A 19,138-nucleotide genomic window follows, 5' to 3' on the forward strand; every position below is an offset into this window, starting at 1 on the left:
CTTAATGCCTGCTGAGTGGGCTGGAGGCCTAGACTAGCTGGAGTCCCTCAGAGCCCTCCGGTAGTAAATGATTAGAGAACCAGTGGTTGGGTACAACTGAAGCCAGTCCTGATGTCTCCTTGTAATTGCAGTTTCTGTGGGGGCCCCAAGCCCTTCATGCCCACCACATGGAGTGGCCACAGAATTTCAGTATCCCCCAGAGGCCCCAGAGCCCATGCTTTTATTTGAGAGTCTTCCTTCCAAGTAAAATGAAACTCCCACGGCTTTCTCTTTGATTCGTGGGAGCAATTATGAAAATTCCCTCTCTCTACCCAGCCTCTACCAAGAATACTTTAATTCAGTGGGGTTGAGGTCCCCTGAAGTTTCGTGACCAACTCGGACAGGGACAGAACAATAGTACACTCAGGAGCAGACCCTTAAAGTCCTCAGTGAAATATTTGGCTCGCCTCCTCCCTCCATTTGTGCTATATGAAAGAATACCATGGTGTGACATGGTATATTGTTTTTGGATAATTCTGCAGGCTAGTCTTGAAATGAATGCTTATAGGAAGCTGTCAAGATGAACCTAGTATTAGGCAATAAAGGTCGGCCGGGGGTGGTTTAAATAGAGGTGCTTGCTTGGGATTGTTCAGCATAATGGAGCTCTTAGGTGAGAAGTGAAAATAGCAAACACGGCTGGCTGCTGACAACACCCGGGGCCGTTACCCTTTTGTGTGAAGTCATTGGAAGAGAGATGAATTATGTTTCCTGGGCGGATTTTTTTTTTTTTTTTTTTTTATGGAAGGTGGATGGCAGCAGGGATCTATTTTTATTTAAAAGGCTCGAGAAGTGCAGTGGAATGGCTATGCAGTTTGCAATCAGGTCTTTGCCTTTGTTTGACAAGGCGTGAGCCCCTGGCGGCAGAAGAATGGTAGTCCTGCCCTGGTTACTGTGGCACTTCGCGGGAGGTGCTTTATAATATTTGGGCAAGTTTGCCATTATCCTAGTGTCTTAATTTCTCACTTCCTTAAATATGATTTAACGCCTCGTGGCATGACGGGATTTCCTTAAATGTTGGCAGATCGCTTTATATGTTCAGATGTGCGAAGGTAAAGTCATCCAATTTATTAATTATGCATTGCAGTTAATTATCATATAAAGCTGTCAAGTGATTAGCTGTAGGAGGTGTGTGAGAAAAGGACTGTTAAAATGGCAGCGGTTGTTGCTATAGACAGGGCTCTTTGCTGTTGTGCTCAGAACCTTTTAAAGAAATGCACAGTTCTAACTTCAAAGCCCTGTTTCATGAAAATCGCGTTCTGGATGGCAGAGTTGTTTCTATCCCAACCTCCTCCTTTGTGGGAAGTGAAGGCTGTCGTGCTGTGATTATCTTCAAAAGAGTGCACTCCATGTGGTAGGTAGAGAGCTCATCTTTCATGAGAGGAAGAGTGAATCCTTCCTATCTGGAAGATTCTGGCTTTGTCAGGGACTAGCTGGCTGTGTGAGGAAGACGTCTATACCTCTGGGTCACGGCGTCTCTCCCTGTAAAAGGGAGACATCCTACAGTTGTGCAGAGGATCCTCTCTGTCCTGTTCACTTCCTCAGGGTGATTGACCAGTGTCAGGACTAGAAAAGGAACAAACACCAGGCAGCCGGGGGCAATGAGGTCTCTGCTCTAAGCTGGTACTCAGCGCCGTGTGTGCACGAAACAGATGCGCACTGAGGCTCGCTCCAGGAAAGGAGAGAAGGATACAACAGATGGATTCACAACATAGGCACTGGAATGCAGCCAGCCTACCTGGGAGCTGCCGCGGGGAGATGACTGGAAACCAAAGCCCGAGCCCAAGCTGAAGCTGTAGTCTCTAGCCCTGAGGAGTCACCCAGTTTCTCTCACCTTTGAGTCTTCTCCACTTAGCCCCCTCAGTAAGGCCCCCAAGCTTGAGTATTTATGACCCATGAGGTCTAGAAGTCGCCGCTGACCATCTACAGGCTCTAAGACTCATCTGCATTCCTTTAACAAGGATTAATGCGTGCCTACCGTGCCCCAGTACCTCTTGTAAGTCTTGCCTCCAGCGGGAAGTTCAGACAGTCATCAGATACATAGGCAAACGAATGAATGAGCAGTGCACTTTCAGATATAGATGAATGAATAAAAAATAAAATAAGATGATGGGACAGAGAGTGATAGATAGAGATGGGGGATGGTGCAGCACTTTAAAGAAAGGAGTGAATTTGAATAGACTATTTGAATAGACTTGAGTGAGGAGCAGAGCCGGCAATGTGGAGATCTAGGAGACTCGAGTCCAGGCAAAGGGAGCAGCGTGCGTGAGGGCCCAGAGTCAGGAATGAAAGCAGTGGGTAAAAGGAACAGCAAGAAGCCATAGTGACGGGAGCATAATGCTTGAGGGGTCAAGTGGCGGGAGATGAGGAGCAGGGCAGCTCATCAAGGGACCTGTAGTTTCATCAGGAGTTAGGAGTTTTTCTGAGTGAAATGGAAAGCCGTTGGAAGAGTCTCAAGTTGGAGCACCATGATGTGATCCACGTTTTTAAAAGATCACTCTGGTGGCTATGTGCAAAACAGAATGCAGAGGGGCCAGCGTGGAAGCAAGGAGCCCAGGGAGGAGGCTGCTTGCTGCTCTAATCCCCGTGAGAGATGATGGCGGCTTGGGCCAGGTTGGTGGTGGTGGAGTTGGGGAGAGCTGGCCATTTAGGGGCATTACAGGATTTGCAGGTGAGCCAGTTGTGGGGTGTTGAGAAAGAGAGAACTCAGGTGTTTTTCTGGAGGAACTAACTGTACAGAATTGACATTTGCTGCCATCGGAAGACTGGGAAAGGAACAGGACTGAGAGGAGAAATTAAATTTATGTTTTGGACGTGTTCATTTGTGAGATGCCTACTAGTCATCCAAATAGAGATGTCAAGCAGCTACTTGGATGTTTAAATCTGGAGCAAGGGAGAGGTGGGGACTGGTGATTAGAATTTGGGAGCTAATTCTAACCAGGGCTTCAGCTGAGATCACCTAGAGAGATTGTGTTTACGGGGCAGAGAAGGAGGCCCAGGACTAATCCCTAGGGTACTCTGACATCTAGAGGTGGGGAAGGGGAGGGAAGCCAGCCAAGAAGACTGCGGAGGAGGTCAGATTCCAGAGACAGGGAATTCAATTGATACCTAGCCCACCAACACGTAGGTCCCCTTCAAGTTTGCTAAGTACTCCTGGCCCAATCAGTAGTGGCCAAAGTGAATGGGCGGTGAGGCCTGCTGACGTCCACCAAGTTTTGTGGGCAGGATCAGATTTCTTGAGAAGGGGAAAGGACAGGGTAGGGATTCTAAAACCTGGCCTATAATGTAATTGAAATTTTGTTGACTGGCTCTTAAGGATATTACTTCTCACTCTCTTTCTCTTTTATCATAGCTTTCTTTTAATTTATTTTTATAGGCTTCTTACTAGGTCTATCTTACCTTTTACCTTCCAAAGGATCTCAGAGGCCCTTAGTACCACCAGTACCTAGATTTCTTCCCCCCTTTCTGTCTTCTTTCCTTCTTGGCCCAGCCTTAAAAAATTTCCTTTCCACATCCACGTTCATGGAGATAATCCAGCATCCATAGCCTGGAACTATCTTGTACCTGTGGAAGAACCATAGGATGGGGCCACCACCATAGTCGACTCTTTGCCAGGCAGTGATGATCCTCTCAATCTCATACACATTGTCAGAATAAATCTTTGACCCAAATAGTGCTAAGGCATCCCAGGAGTCTAGATGAACAGTTCCCCTCAGAGAGACAGGGAAGCATTACTTAAATTTAGGAATGCTGTGAGCAGATGTTGATTAAGAGAGCTGACATGATTGCTAAGGGAAGGGCGGTGTTTGGGGAAGATGGTTTAGCATTGCTTCACTCTGTTCCCTGAATTCTCTCTCCTGGCCAGCTGTGCAGATGTAGGCCACAGGCACAGTGGGGTGAACAGTGTAGGTGATTGTATAAATCCATCATCACCATTAGAAAAACAGCTTAAAGTGTGTGTTCTTGAAAAAAGGGAGGCATGCCATTCATTGTATATACTTACAATTACCTGTTCACCAGCATTAGAGGGACATGCTCAGAGATACAATCAAAGAGCACTTATTCAACACAAAGCCTCTTAGATGAATGCAGGTATTATTTCGTGTCCATTCCCTCGATTCTCCTCACTTGTGAGAGGATGTATTCTCCCTGGCAAGTCATTTCGAGCTTCTATTTCTCTTACATAACTGTGGATAATAGAGTTGACCTTTCTCGCTTAGATTATTTAGTTTAATGCCCTCGAAATGTGGCAAATGCTATATGGCTGCTAAAATGTTACTCCGTTTCTCTGCTCCAACCCCTAGGTCTTGTGTTCAGGGAGACAGTCCCTTGGACCCAGCAAAGCAATGACCTAGGAGGCAGGTGGTGGTTCAGCACCTTCCCGGGAAAAATGAGACTGATTTTCCTCATCTGCAAACCTGTCTGGTCACTCAGCTTAACTTAATAATTCACCAGTGTTCTCTTAGCAGAATATTTTACAATATTATAAAGATATTTATAAAGATTTTATAATTTATAAAAGGTCATAAAGATATTTCAAAAGTTGAGAAGGAGGGAAAACCTCTCAAATCTTCCCTAATAAACACAACCTTTTTCTTTCTTTACTCCTTTTTGGTGTTTCCACTGTTTATATGCATTTTTAGAATTTTAATTATGGCATACACAAGACTTGCATATTCTTCTATAATTTTTAATAATTTAACAGTTTTATTTTTCGAAATACTATTCCATGGATTAGAATGCCCATAGTTTATTTACTTTTCTTTGAAGGGATTTACTTTGTTTCCAGTTTTCCATTCTGTCACTGCAGGGCTCTTGTCCTTTCTTTTGTGTTATTTCCTTAGGATGAAGTCTTGGGGCAGTAATATGGGTAGGGTTACCACATAAAACACAGGATTCCCAGCCACAGTGGAATTTCAGATAAACCATGAATAGTTTTTTAGTATAAGTATGTCCCGTGTAATATTTGGTACATACTTATACTAAAAAGTGTTCATTTTTATTTGAAATTCAAATTTAACTGGGTATCCACAATTTTTATTTGCTAAATCTGGCAACCCTAATTGTGAGTCAGAACAGGAACATTTTCGTGAGTCTTGATACACATTGCCAAATTTCTGTTAAATTTATCATTAAGATTTTATTATTGATTTAAATGAGGAGGGGGATCTTTCAGAGGGGAGAAACAGAGAAGAAAATGGGAACCCTAAGATGTTCTATAAGTAATTATCTAGGTTATTACATTTTTAGTTTTTAGGAGAATTACATAATCATATAGTATTATATAAACATATAATATTATATAAATATTCATAGACACATAAGGAAAAATTTTTTGGACCACACATATTTCTGGTAACATCTACCCAGTTTCTTGATGGGACACTTATTATTAGTTGCCTACTTGCTATGTGTCCCCCTTCTTTCTTACTAACAGAACCCTGATTTTGTTCAGGGCAGCAATGGGACCAGTTAAAAACTCAATTTCTCAGGCTTCCTAACTGCTAAAGGTGGCCATGGGACTCAGTTCTAACCAAAGCAGGTGAGCAGAAGTCTGTGGTGTTGTATCTTTCCCTTCTTCCTTTGCCTGTAATGTAAATGTGATGTATAGAGATACAGCAGCCATCTTATGACCTGTGGAAAAAAGCTATGCATACGGAATGGTGAAGTAGTAAAATAAGATTCACAACTTGTACGCCCATAATTGATTAAATAACCTTGTTCTAGTTTATTGCATATATTTTTTATAAGCTTCTTCAAGTCCTTTGTAGAAATAGGTCTAAATCTATATACACATATATAATAAATATTTTGTGGACGTCGGTATGCCCACAGGAAGAGGTTGAGGAATTCTTGAGGAACTGCCATGACCGTTGCTGATGAAGTTCAATCAGGGTTGAAGGCCAACTCTAATTCCTGAGACTCAGAGACCAATGAGAAAGGATACTATTCACCAGTCTAGCTTTGGGCACAAGGATTAAGATCTCAAAGGAAGTAAACGTGACAAACAGGAAGTTAGGTCAGACTCTTAGGGCTTCAGAATCAGTTATCACACCAAGGTCAGGAACTTCAGAGTTAATAAAGGCAGGGAGAACCTTACAGATTAGAGCAGGAATTTGTCCAGGTAAGTAAGTGGACCAAAACGAGAGAAGCAACCCATGGATACTACACTGTAGTTCTGGTGCTGTTTTCTCCATCTAAGTCTGTTTAATAGTTTACCCTCTGCCTTGGTACCTCTATGGTCATACAGAGTCCTGAAAAATGAGGGCGGATGTCAATGAGAACTGAACTGTCTGCTGTAGTTGGAAGATCTTTCCCATAGATGAGCTTCTGGCTCTGTTGCATTTCAAACTTTGTTTCTTGTCTACTACCCACATACTTCCAGTGCTGGGCACTTTAGGACACATTCATATCCTCTGGCCTTGCACCTTTATGAAACAACACTGGATGAGTCAGCACAGTGGGTGGTAGGAACATTCCGGAAAACCCGTATCTACCCTGGGACATCAAGCAATAACTCAACTGTACGTGGAAATGATCACAAGTCTCATTAACATGTCCTGTGAAGCTTCAAACTGAATATATCCCAGCTTAATTTCTTTTTATCCAGATCCCCAAAAATGCCCGGGGCAACTCCAGTACCACTTGCTGTGAGACAAAGTATGATGGAGAAGAAATGTGGTGGAAAGAGACAGCGGTTTTAACCTGTTGCTGCTGAAATAGCTTATTAATGCAAAATAAAAACAAAACCAAATGACCGTGTGGGCACATTATTAGGATCCCTCCTAGAGTTCTAGAAAGGACTGTGTGCCCTTAGAAAGTGTCCTGAAGCTTGGGCTTCTTTAGCTTTATGGTAGACCTATCTCTGTGCGTTCCTTTTAAGAGATGTGCCCACGGCTCACACATACCCTTTGGGTTGCCTTGAGTGCTGCCTGACAACTTGAGAGCAATGTGTTTTTTAAAATAAATAATGTTTAATTTGTTTTAAAATTGTAGGCAATCCTTGCTGTTGTTAAAAACAAAAAAGAAAACAAAAAGAGCAAAAATACACATGTACTATAATCCTGCCATGTGGGGATTTGGGTGAATTTTCTTTTGGATATTCTTTTTTTTTTTTTTTTTTTAAAGATTTTATTTATTTATTTGAGAGAGAGAATGAGATAGAGACAGAGAGAGCATGAGAGGGGGGAGCATCAGAGGGAGAAGCAGACTTCCTGCTGAGCAGGGAGCCCGATGTGGGACTCGATCCCGGGACTCCAGGATCATGACCTGAGCTGAAGGCAGTCGCTTAACCAACTGAGCCACCCAGGCGCCCCTGGATATTCTTTTTATTGATACCTTTATATTCCTTATCATCCAAAAGGGGACAACTTCAGAATGTTATTTTGAAGATTAGATTTATGGTGAGCTTTCTCCTGTATCATTAAATATACTTACAAAAGGATGATTAAAAAAATAACTATGATTTTTTTAAATTCCCCATTATTGGGTATTTAAGTCACTATTGAACATGTAGCTTATTTTATTATAAATAAGAGATGTTAAGCATCTTTCTACATATATCTTTATGTGCTTTTTCTTATTACACACGTAATACATTTCTAGGACAAATTCCTAAAAGTGAAATGACTGAGTCACAAGATATGAAAAATTTAGAGAATTTTATACATACAGATACGTTGCTCTCTAGAAAGTCTGTATGAATTTATACTTTTGAAAGAAATGTGTGAGAATGTTTTCCTAAACGCTTGCCAGAAATTTATACTATTATTTAAAAAAAATCTTTGGAATGGTATCTCATGGTTTTAATGCTTATTTCTCTGATTGTTGTGATGCTGAACATTTCTTATATGCATTTTGGCTTTGTGGATCTTCTGTAAATTGTCAGTTCCTGTCTTTAGGCAAGAATTTTTTTCTAATTAGACCTTTTTAAATTAAGGCAATATATTTTTTTAAACTGCATAGAGCCTTTTATTCTTATTTTTATTATAATGTGTTTCCCTGTCTGCTCTTTCACTGGCTTTTCTTCTTTTCCCTAAATGGAGGAGTGGCCCACAGAGCTGCCCTTGCCCCCTATTTTTTCCTTATCTATTAGACTGAGTCATATGAAACTGCAGTTTTTAGAAGGCAAAAAAATGGTAAAATACCAGCAATTTTCTGTGGCTAAACCTGATCTATTTCTCTTGATAACCTGATTAAATCTTCCTCCCTCCCCCCGTCTACCATTCTGTCTGTCCATTTGTTCATCCTCCCAACAAATATTTATTAGCAACTGCAGCATGTCACCACTCTAAGGAGGACTCCCCAGCCATCGTTAGCTCTGACCTCTCTTCTGAGCTCCGGTGTCTGTTTTTTGAGTTGGAAAGTCAGCCCCACCCTGGCTCTGTAATATTATTCACATCTTCTCTGTTCCTCTTCTATCCACCTCAGTTCAGATTTTCATTACTTAATGTGTGTTGTAGTCTGTTTGGGCTATCATAACAAAAATACTATAAACTGAGTGGCTTATAAACAACAAACATTTATTTCTCATAATAAATACAGAGGCTGGAGGTCCAAGAGCACATGGTGCCAGCAGATTCGGTGTGTGTTGAGAGCCCACTTCCTCATAGATGGTGCCTCCTCACTGTGTCCTCACGTGGTGGAAGGGGCAAGGGGGCTCTCTAGGGACTCTTTTATAAGAGCACTAATCCCATCTGTGGCTCACCTTCATGAAGGCTCACCTTCACGACCTAAGCATCTCCTAAAGGCCCCACCTCCCAGTCTCACCACATTGCAGGCTAGGATTTCAACAAATGAACTTAGGGGAAAATATAAACTCTCAGACAATAGCAATATATAATGTTTTCTCTCCCACAATATTCTTTACCTTCTCTTACCTTCACACTACATTTATTGAGATTCAAAGCTTTTCCCTCTTTCAAGGGTCATTCTAAATGTAATACTTTTACCGATCACTGCCTTCTCCCCATCCTTCACTACCGGCTAGAAATTTCACCATTCCAATGGCCTTTTATATGCACATCTTTTCTGGAACTTTCTCCTCCTACCATCTGGTTATTTCTGTACTTTCTTTTATATTGAGATATCATTTACATATAGTAAATGTAAAAATTTTAATTGTACAACTTGATGCATTTTTACATATGCATATTCCTTTGCAACAACCACTCAGATCAAGACACAGAAAATTTCCGTCACCTCAGAAAGTTCCCTTATGCTCCTTCCCAGTTAATAACTGCTGTCAGCTACCAAAGGTAATTAATGACTGTCCTGATTTCCATCACCATAGATTAGTTTTCATATTTTTGAATTTCAAATTAATGGCATTATACAATATGTACTCTTTTTGCATCTGGCTACTTTTGCTCAACATAATGCTTTTGAGTTTCATCCATGCTATATATCTATCAATAGTTTGTTCTTTTTTTTTTTTATTGCTGTGTAGAATTCCATTGTATGAATATATAACAGTTTGTTTATACATTTTTCTGCTGGTGGAGACTTGGATTGTTTCCAGTTTTTCACAATTATGAAAAAATGCTATAAACATTCTTGAACAAATCCCTCTTTTTCTTGTGCACGTACCTAGGAATGGATTGCTGGGTTATAGGGTAGGCATATGTTTAACATTAATAGAAACCACCGAACAGTTTCCAAAGGAGTTGTGCCATTTTACATTCTCACCAGAAATATCTGAGAGTTGATCTACATTCTTGCTATCATTTGATGGTATACGTCTTTTTTATTCTATTTATGTGTAGTGGTATCTCGTTGTAATTTTAATGAGGCATGTGGTTTTAATTCCATGATGAATGATGATTTTGAGCACATTTTCATATGCTTATTGTCTATTTAGATATTTTCTCTTTTAAAGTGCCTGTTCAAGTTTTTTGACTATTGTCTTAATTACTATAGTTTTATGGTAAGTCTTAAGTTTGGAACTTTAAACCTACCACCTTTGTTTTTCTTTTTCAAAATTGTCCTCGCTATTTTGGGTCCTTTGAATTCCCATATAAATTTCAGAATGAGTTTGTCAGTTTCTACCAAAAAAAAAAAAAAATACCTGCTGGGATTTTAACTGGGACTTTGTTGAATGTAGAGGTAAATTTGGGAGAATTGGTGTCTTAACAGTCCATACCTATGGTATATCTCTCCATTTACTTAGGTTTTCTTTCATTGCCTCAGCAATGTTTTCAGTGTAGAATTCTTGCATATATCTTGTTAAATTTAGTCCTATGTATCTGATTTTTTTATGTCAATATGAATGGTATTATTTTTAAAATATCTTTATCTGATTGATTTATAGTATATAGAAATATAACTGGTTTTTATATACTAACTTTGTATCTTGTTTCCAACCCTTAATTCACATATTAGTTGTTAATAGTTGTTTATAGATAAGTTCCTTTGAATTTTCTAGGTACATAATAATGTCATCTGCTAATAAAGAAGTTTTACTTCTTCCTTTCTAATATTTATGCCTTTTATTTATTTTATTTTCTTGACTAATTGTACAGTTTCCGTACACTTCTTTCCCCCTTCACTAGACTGTAAGGCAAGATTTTTTGAGACAAAGCCCTACCACGGTGTTTTAAACATGGGAGATACTAAGAAAACTTTGATTGTGTGAATTATGATGGGGAAAATAATGAATTAAAGCTGTAATTTACTCTTCTATATGATCAGTGAACCACCACCAGGAAAAAGGATGCTGGTTAAAACCCATTTTTGTGAGTTGGTATATCTTGATTTGCAAGGGTTGTTACAGGTGACTTGAAGACTCCTGGGTCATTCTACCTGGTTTGTGGTTTTCAGTGCCTGGATACTTCTCTGGTGTTATGTTAGCGTTCATTGTGTTCTTTTCTAAGACTCTTGCCAAGCATTTTGAAACTTCCAAAATAGCAGTGACTGCTTCTCCCCAGGATAGCATGGAGCAGATGGATTCCTGGACCTCACTGCCTTCAGTCCCAATTCCCCAAGCTTCTGTTGGTGTAGAAAAAAGAATCTGCATTTTCAATATTACTGGAGTGAAGCCTGGGAAATTTTCAGTTTTGAGCCTTTAAATTCCAACGAGCAATGTTATTTTTAGATTTCTAGTATGCACTTGGGGTTTGTGAGTGAAATTGTATTAAGGAGTGAGGATGAGGGCTCACGTAAGGGGGCGGTGGTCTTTTCCCAGTAAGCAGCCGCTCTTGCCTGTTCTGAAGATTCATGGGACTGGGAAGTGGCAGCCTGTGAGCTGCAGACAACCAGGGCAGGAGCAAAAGCACTCACTGGACTTTGATACCCATTGTTGCATTTTGGGTGCAGTAGTCATCTTTCTTTTATAGGTTCCATTGTCCATGTGGCTGTACCAGGATGTTTCTTGCATTGCGTGAGGAGTTTGTGTCTCAGGAGGTAATTCCATTGTTTCTTTGTTTCTTTGCAAACTGCAGATATGCTGTTAGCTGTTTAAACAGTAGATTGGTAAAGTATTTAAGGCAGTTTTGACTCTAGGCCACAGGGACTGCTCTCTGTTCCCCTTTGGTTGACAAATTAGACACATCAGTAAAGAACTAGCATATGAATGAGCTAATTATGTTTTTGCTGTTGAGTGAATAAGGATCACCTTGAAAAATGAAAGTAACAGAGAAATAATAGAAAAGAGGAAAATCAAAGGATGCATACCCTTGTAAATTTGGATTAAATAATATAAATGCAGGGTGATTACTTTTTTTCCTAAATACTTGAAATTTTCAACTTTTACGTATTTGGGCCTCTTAAAAATTTACATATTGACATTAAAACAGTGTTCTAAGTATTCATGTGATTATTATTAATAGAACACTTCTCTTTGCCCCCAGCAACGGGCACTTTGCCTGATCACCTAAATTCCTACTACCCAGAAACAATTACTGTTTGTAATCATTGGGTACATACAAAATAATTACAATTAATTTCCATATTTTGTTTTCATGCTATAACTGGTGTTTGTAAATCTGCTTTTGTCACTTAACAATCTGTAATATGGATATATTTTCATGTTGAGAAATACAGAGCTACATTATTTTAATAGTCACCTAGGATACATTGTGTGTGTGTGTGCACGTGTGCGCACACGTATTAAATAATTTAACTGACAGGCTCTTTTTTGATAGATAGTTTTGTTTTAGATTTTTTTACCTATTACAAGCAACATTAGAATGGGCATCTTTGTATATAAATCTTGAGCATTTATCTGATTAGTTTCTTAGGATAGATTTCTGGGAATGGGATTTTGGGGCTCAAACTGTGTATATTTTATCTTTTGATTTATTCTGCCAAACTCCCCTGAAGAAAATGTGAATTCATTTATATTCTCAGCAACACCAAATTGAGAATGTTTACCTATACCATTACTAACACTATTTATTGTAAATCTTGACTCGCTTATATTTTTGAATTCTAGTATATTTGTCTCTTCATGGGGATTGTAAACTAAATTAGTCAGGCTCTAGTCAGAAAACCCAAGACCACACTGGATAATTCAGATAGCAGGGATTTCCTACAAGGAACTGGTTCCACGCATGTTGGAAATCTGAAAGAGCAAAAGGAAATGCTGAAGTCATCCAGAGAAGTAGCAGGAAAGGGGTAGAATGAAGCGAACGAGGAGGCCTGGGGAGGCGCCTGGCAGGGCGGGGCTGGGCCTCGGGCGGTGTGCAGCCTGGCTGCTGAGGGACTGCAGAGACGGGTACTCTGACTGCCAGGTGGGTGTGGCCCAGCTGCCAGCACATCTGAGGGGGTATGGGAGTGGCTGGTGTTGGGAGGGTAGAGAAAAGCTGGGGACTGAAACCAGCCTGTGCTCTTGTTGGTATGATACCGGCAGAAACTAGCCACCAGAAAGAAGTCCCTTTTCCCTCCTCTTACCTTGTGTTGGCATAGCTGTAGAGGACGCCAGCTGACAAGGGAGTAAATGAAATAAATGTTGCAGTCCCAGTCTCAGCATCACAGAGCAGAAAAGAGCATGCTGGGCTTGGAGCTAAGAGGCAAGGGGTAAAGAACCAGTTGTATTTGTTTGCTTGGGCTGCCATAACAAAGTACCATGAACGGGGGGACTTCAAACAACAGAAATTAATGTCTCACAGTTCTGGACCCTAGAAATCAGAGATTTCATTTTAAAAGGACACCAGTCATATTGGATTAGGGGCCCACCCTATTCTGGTATGACCTCATCCTAATTGAATTACATCTGCAATGATTCTATTTAATAAGATCACTTTATGAGATGCTGGCCATTAGGACTTCAACATAGGAAGTTTTGGGGGCACACAATTCAACCCATAACACCAGTACATAAACTTCCTTAGGACAGGGCCCTTGTAGCCCTAAAATGCTATATTAACTCCTTTGTATTCTTCAAGTTCTGGGTACAAAGAATGTGCCTAATAATTATTAAATAAATAAATGAATAAATGCTAAATTAAATGATGCACATTCATCTTCGAGCTGTTAAGTCTAAAGTCATGTACATTTTAAATTGAAATTATAAGGAAAATCCATCAGATTTTTAAATGTCAGATGTTCTTAGATTTTATGAACAGTTAAATGTCAGATGCATCCAGAGTATCCTGATGATTACAAAACTTAATCCTAAATTTAACATAAGAGTATAATAAGTTTGAGTTATTTCATCTCTATCCGTAACGTCAAGAAAATCACTTATCCTGTAAGAAAAAAGATTTTCTAACTCCGGTGGACTGAGGTCATCTCAAGTGGGTAGAGGCTACTTGGTCAACAAATTAAGACCACAACATTGTTGTTTTTTGGTTAAGATTTGAGTCTGGGGCATAAGACCTATCTTTTATTTTTTTTTTAGGGTTCCTTCTGGGGATCTAGGCAAATGTGATTTAGCATGCTCTGGTCACCTGCTAGCTTCCACAGCATTCAGACGGCTTCGTTGGGCATTTACACCAAAAAATGGAGTTGTCGATGGCTGAACTGCTGAACTGCTAGGAGGTTTTTTGTTTGTTTGTTTTCACAGCCATGAATCCCAATGTAGGCTTCCTCGGAATGTTGATTTCATGAATTGGACTTTTCTTTTTCCCAGCCTCAATCAAAGAATGATATTTTCCAAATGTTAAAGAAAGAGGTTAACTTAATGAATGGAATTAAATTAGGTGACTACTGTTGCTTCTTCCACCAGCACTGGCAGATGTCAAAATGAATGAACAAGAAGTCGCAACATTTTAAAACATTAATATGCAAAAGCAGATGATCTTGCTTAGTTCACCAGCTCATTTTTGTGGGCTTGTGTGCTTCCTGCTATAATTTCATATCGCATGAGTGCATATTATGCTAGTAACTTGTTCCTAATGTATGGGATAGAATTCCATTAAGTTCTGCAAAATGTGTAGAACATTGTGGCCTTTGAGCAAGCTCGATAAACTGTGGTTCCCACCCTCAGGGAACTTACCAAGGAGTGGGGAGTTAGGACTTTGTTTAAAATGCCTGTGCACAAAATCAAACCTACGATGGAGGAAGCTAGTGGTCAAGGTCCTGACTCCTGTGGTTTGTTGTGAAACCATGAAACTTACCTCGGACTGTTGCCCTTCCTCCTTCATCCCTTTCCTTTTGTGATACTTTTTCTGAACTCAGAATGGGAGGGAGGCATTCTGGGGGAGAGATGAAGTCTCTAGCCTTGAAACCCTTTCAGTTCAGTGATGGAGATAAACAAATATTCGTACTCAGTGTGCTGAATGTGCTGGAGCAGAATTAGACAAGCTCTGGGGGATACCAGGGGCTCTGGGAGGGCCAGGAGTCCTGATCTTTTTGTTTTCTTGGGTCCTAGCAAGGGGCATGGAACCCAGTCAATATTTATTTGTTGAAGGGGGCAACACAGTTCGTCCTGGGAGTGTTCAGAGAAGGAAGTTACATTTGAACTGGGTGTGGAAGGACAAGGAGGAGAAGATGATGGTATAAGAAAGGAATCCCTTTACCCATATCTTTTGTCCCTAAACCCCCTTCCTTAGATACCACTAAAATTTGAGTTATGGCCATGGGTGTGACATGGCCCTTCAGTCTGTAGGGTGTTTCTTGGGTAAACTTCTTTCCCTCAGATCTCAGCACAGGGCTGACTCAACCAGTTGTTAGGATTCACAGGCAGGGAGTGTAGGAAACTGGACTCCAGTGCCAGCTCCATCACTAACTTTGAGATCTTGAACAAGCCACTTAACCTTTATGAATGACAAGCTAAGTGATATGGGTAATGCACTAAAATGTATGCAACACCATATAGTTATCAAGCATTATTGTAAGTTAGGCGGTTCATCTTACCTTAACACTGACTTTGTGTACATGGATTACATGTATACCTTTCAGGAGATGGACATCCAAATGAGGGAGCAGACTCATGATCTGAGGTTATGTGGGGGTGGTGAGTGATTCTGGGTTGATTTGTAAGGATTCATGGAGGATCTGTTTCAGTTTATTACTAATGGAGTGCTGGGGGTGGACTGCTGCCATCACAGGGGACAGGCTGAGCCAAGAGTGGAGGTTCAGAGCAGAGAGAATCCTAGAGAGTGAGTGAAAATTCATTCTTTAATTACCCATCACGTTCCTACTATGTGTCAACAGGGATCAAGACAGACATGGTCTCTTCCCTTTTGAAATTTTCTATCAAGGAAAACAGACAATGAACAAATAATTACATAATGAATGAATTATATTTATTATAATAAGCGGGAGGGAGGAAAAGAACAGTGTGCAATGGAAGCATGGTATAGAGACCTCCCCTGATGTGTGCTGAGAGGGCAGGGAACTGAGACAGATGAAAGAGTTGGCCAATGGGAGAATGGTCGTGGGAGAGAAATCAGTGCAGCATGAGCCTCATATGTGAAGATTGAGATGACCAGAAAATGGGTACCTTCCAGAAACCTGAAAAAGATTGGGACACAGCATGATGAAGCTAGAAGAGGGTAGGGCAGTATAGGCTTGGTAAATGATTCTGGACTTTGTCCTTGGAGCCCTGGCAACCTTGGGTGTGGTTGGAGTTGAGCAATTTTGGCCTCTATTAGGTAAGTGGAGATGAAGAGAAGTGGGCAGATGTTAAAGGAATTTCAGAGGAAGAATTGTTTCAATTGGGGATTGATTTTACGTAAATGGGAATGAAAGAGGGGAAATATCTAGGTTGACGGTGGGTTTCTGGGTGGATAGTGAGGCTACTGATGAGAAACATCTGAAGGAAGTAGAGACTAGGTGGGGGAAGATAATGGCCTCAGTTTTGGATGTTATAAATACGTGTTGTGAGACATTGAAGTGGAGATGTCGATCTGGAAATCTGGATTTGATTTCAGGATGGGGATCTAGTTGGATTGTGGACTTACGTGTCTTTAATGTATGAAAGATTGTAATTGTAACCACCTGAATGAATGAGATTGGGACTGTAAGAGAGTAGGAGAAAAGGGCTCTATCTGTTGGGAGTAGAAATAAAGTAAAGGTGGGCAGGATAACAAAAGGTGATTATTTCAAAACTGAGCCCTAGAGCAAAGCACTTCCATTCTTATTAGTCAGACACATTCTTAATTTGGAGGCTGCTGTGCTCTGACTCTGGGGCTCTTTTGATTTGACTTAAATTTCCCTTCTTTCCCTTTGGGAGTGGTCTGTGGAGATGACCCATGACACTGGGCCTTCTGGAAAGGTTAGCTTATTTTCCCTTGAACTTTTTGAGTGGTTGTAGAGTCTTGGCATTAAGTATTCTTAACTGACACTGGAGTCTCAACCTCCCTCAGAACTGCATTTCTTAGCTGACTTTTTATATCAAAGATTTTTTGTTTGGTTATTTTTTCCCATCAAAACTGTCCTCAAGGGGCGCCTGGGTGGCTCAGTCGTTAAGTGTCAGCCTTCGGCTCAGGTCATGGTCCCAGGGTCCTGGGATCGAGCCCCGCATCGGGCTCCCTGCTCAGTGGGAAGCCTGCTTCTCCCTCTCCCACTCCCCCCTGCTTGTGTTCCCTTTCTCGCTGTGTCTCTCTCTGTCAAATAAATAAATAAAATCTTAAAAAAAAAAAAAAAAAACTGTCCTCAAAATGTCCTTCCCTTTATATATTTTATTTTTATTTTACCTAACAGCAGCAACAATTTATATTGTCTATGTCAAGTTTTCTTAATGTTGACTTCTTCTAAGGGCCCCATTTGGTTTTTGTTTGTACATTAAATCAAAAATAGTATGTTTCATTTGGCAATTAGAGCTTTTATTTAACATTTTAAAAATAACATGGATTATTTTTTATGTAATATTAGAAAGTTACTACCAATCTAACCATTTTATCAGTTCTATACATCAATTCAGTTTATTCTAAAAACAATGAACAATATATATATTTTTACTATTGTATGAGTCTAAGCTTTGTAGGGGAGGTATTTTTTTTTTAAATTTTATTTTATTATGTTAATCACCATACATTACATCATTAGTTTTTGATGTAGTGTTCCATGATTCATTGTTTGCGTATAACACCCAGTGTTCCATTCAATACTTGCCCTCTTTAATACCCATCACCAGGCTAACCCATCCCCCCATGCCCCCTCCCCTCTAGAACCCTCAGTTTGTTTCTCAGAGTCCATAGTCTCTCATGGTTCGTCTCCCCCTCCAATTTCCCCCCTTCATTTTTCCCTTCTTACTATTTTCTTTTTTTTTTTTTAACATATAATGTATTATTTTTTCAGAGGTACAGGTCTATGATTCAACAGTCTTACACAATTCACAGCACTCACCATAGCACACACCCTCCCCAGTGTCCACCCAGCCACCCCATCCCTCCCACCCCCCACCACTCCAGCAACCCCCAGTTTGTTTCCTGAGATTAAGAATTCCTCATATCAGTGAGATCATATGGTATGTGTCTTTCTCTGATTGACTTATTTTGCTTAGCATAATACCCTCCAGTTCCATCCACATCATTGCAAATGGCAAGATTTCGTTTTTTTTGATTGCTGCGTAATATTCCATGTATATAGATACCACATCTTCTTTATCCATTCATCTGTTGATGGATATCTTGGCTATTTCCATAGTTTGGCTATTGTGGACATTGCTGCTATAAACATCGGGGTGCATGTACCCCTTCGGATCACTACATTTGTATCTTTGGGGTAAATACCCAGTAGTGCAATTGCTGGGTCATAGGGTAGGTCTATTTTCAACTTTTTGAGGAACCTCCATACTGTTTTCCAGAGTGGCTGCACCAGCTTGCATTCCCACCAACAGTGTAGGAGGGTTCTGTAGGGGAGGTATTTTTGTTAGCGTTGTCTGATGTATCTGAAGCTTGTAGAAAAGTGCTTAGCACATAGGAGGTGTTCAATACAGATTTGTTAAATAATTGAATAGTGTGTGTCAGGAATACAGATAAAAGTGTTTAAAAAACATCATAACATCAATATACTTACCCCACCATCCGTCTCCTGTTTGGTGAACATCTTTATGAGCATTACTTTGAACTCTTTAAATTACTTCTCTCCATTTTGTTAAGTTTTTTTCTGAGGTTTTATTTTGTTTTTTCATTTGAAACGTGTTCCTCTGTTTCCTCTTTTTGCTTGACTCACTGTGTTTGTTTCTATGTATTAGATGAAACAGCCCACTCTCCCAGTCTTGAAGGAGTGGCCTCATGTAGGCAATGAACTTTATTGTTCAACTCTGCTCTAGCTCTTGGTTATTTCTTGAATCTTTGTGATTGTCCAAGCAGTCTATTTTATTTTTAATAGCTCCCAGTTGTTGAGGATGTGCCAAAACCTGACCACGTCCTCAAGGGGAGGATATCAGTCAGTACCTAGATTCAGGCCAGTTGGAAGCCAGATCCTTAGACAATGGCTTTTAAAGTTTGCAAATATGTACAGTCCTGTGGGACCACAAGCATAAGCCCTGATGGCCACCAAACCAGGTGATTTGGAGGTGTCCCCTAGGCTACAGTCACAAAAATTGGGGCTCCAAATGAGTATATAAGCTCCTCTCTGAGAGATACCTGTGAGCTGTAGCAAGGCAGAGGGAGAGCGCAAAGATGGCATCTGCCAGCCTGCATTCCCTGAGAGCTCCTTGGGAGCCTCTAGATGTGTGCCAATTCTGAAGTCGGCCCCTCAGTCTAAAGCTCCA

The 19,138-nt window shown here is 40.4% G+C and overlaps 1 protein-coding gene across 6 annotated transcripts in view; it reads left to right on the top strand.

Annotated features, from left to right (window-relative positions):
- Positions 1-19,138, top strand: part of NCALD (neurocalcin delta) — a 373,056-nt gene that overhangs the window by 42,312 nt on the left and 311,606 nt on the right. For 2 of the 6 annotated variants that reach the window (XM_078072168.1, XM_078072171.1), the window contains exon 1: positions 11,372-11,436. The exons of the other annotated variants lie outside the window; for them this stretch is intronic. The gene's annotated coding sequence lies outside the window, so the exon portion shown is untranslated. Of the gene's footprint in view, positions 1-11,371; positions 11,437-19,138 lie in introns of those variants that run through there. 6 annotated transcript variants of the gene reach the window in all.

The sequence above is a fragment of the Halichoerus grypus genome, chromosome 5 (genome assembly GCF_964656455.1).
Source record: "Halichoerus grypus chromosome 5, mHalGry1.hap1.1, whole genome shotgun sequence".
Taxonomy (NCBI): domain Eukaryota; kingdom Metazoa; phylum Chordata; class Mammalia; order Carnivora; family Phocidae; genus Halichoerus; species Halichoerus grypus.